Here is a 1,723-nt window from a genome sequence, read left to right as displayed (position 1 = left end):
TCTTGTAGACCAGGCTGGTCTCGAACTCACGGAGATCCGCCTGCCTCTGCCTCCCGAGTGCTGGGATTAAAGGCGTGCGCCACCACCGCCCGGCTTGGGCATTTCTTAATGTGCAGAAGGGACTGAAGGAGGAAGGAATCAGTGTGAGTCTTATAGACTGAAATTTGGGAAAGCAACAGCAGAGGGCCTGAGGATCCAGAATGACATGGTGCAAGTTCTGTTTGGGCTTGCTTAGTGCTTCTGAGTCTCCAAAGGAGTCCAGCATATACCTTCATGTACCTTCCTGGGATATTTGTCCTAGGTCTATAGCCAAGTCTGTATCACTGCTGAACTGAACAGGACAGTGGCTTTGTTTCTATGCCAATAATACTAACACAATGACAAGAATTATTCTGAGTACCACTTCTAAAAACAAGCATCCGGGGCATGGGAGAGAGAGGGCAAGGCTGATCCTCATGTTCCTCCATCATCTTGAAGATGTGTAGAACTTTCATGACAACGAGAAGTACGTGAGGAGTATATCAAGAACCAAGGGACCTTTAGTGATAACCTGGCCCACATTACTGTGGAAGTCAAATGAACCCTGTGCCCTCACCACCCCACCACCCTGACACAATTCATGTTTTATTGAGAGAAATGTCCTTGGGTGAATTCTGAAAGGTCAACTTCATTGTTTTGTTTTTAGTATCAAAGGAGGACCTTTAGTAGGTGCATCTCAGAGGTTGGTAGGAGTAGGTTTGTTATCTCAGCTACTCAGGAGGCTGAAGCATGGAAAAGCAAGTCTGAAGCCAGTTTGTCTCAAAACAGAATCTATGGAATAATATAGGTGAAGGATACAAACTTACTGAAAAGAAAAAGAAAGTGCAAAGCACCTACAACCTAAGCCAAGTTGAACCTCTCTGACGCTCACACCTATGGGCTTGCTGCTGTGTCTTTTGCCCCTTCCCTGACTCTTCCACCCCCAAATTCTTAGGGCATGGCCCCGTGCCCCAGTAGATAGCTAGGTCTCCTGTCTGATGTTTTCACTTGTTTTTTATTAGTATGCTGTCAACTTAAATGGTTGAGGTGGTTTGGGGATTTTCCTGGTCTTTATGAAGATGGATTTTGTTGAAAGCAATGGGTTCTAATCCTTCCCCTCCAAACTGAAGCTCTCTCCTTTGACACTGGCTCAGAAAGGCGGTCACGGGTTTTTTATTTTTAGTATAAAGGCACTATGCTGTTTCCAGAATCACCAAGCCAGCAGACAATGTTCACAGTCGTTAGGTGAGAAGTAATACATAGTAAGTCAGCACTGTTAGCAGGAGAGGCACTATCCCAACATGCTTTGCTGTTACTGTTGTGTATGCAAACTTGCTCTTAAATTTTCCCTCTTTGAGATGTGGCCCCTGGTTAAGAAGTTCTCTGGATATAAATCTGTGTTGTACTTAGTACAAAGTACAGGAAAGGAAATGGATGACTTTGCTGCATTTAAGTAAAGGGAGGAGGAAACCCTCAAATAGAGGGAAATGGAAAGGAATTCAGTACTTTGTTTGTTTTAAATGAAAATCTGTATTACAGCTTAAAGACATGGATTTCAGGTAAATTCAATCGCCAAGTCCTAGGTATTTATTTTACTCATAAAATCTTGTCTCACTGTAAGAAATTTGAAGAAGATAAAAAAAATGGAAGTGGGAATATATGCCCGTCAATTGCTGGGGAAGAAATGCATCACATCTGGTTCTGT

The sequence above is a fragment of the Microtus ochrogaster genome, linkage group LG1, assembly GCF_000317375.1.
Source record: "Microtus ochrogaster isolate Prairie Vole_2 linkage group LG1, MicOch1.0, whole genome shotgun sequence".
NCBI classification, from domain to species: Eukaryota; Metazoa; Chordata; class Mammalia; order Rodentia; family Cricetidae; genus Microtus; species Microtus ochrogaster.
The sequence above is the reverse complement of the archived record's forward strand: the minus strand, read 5'-3'. Positions refer to the sequence as shown.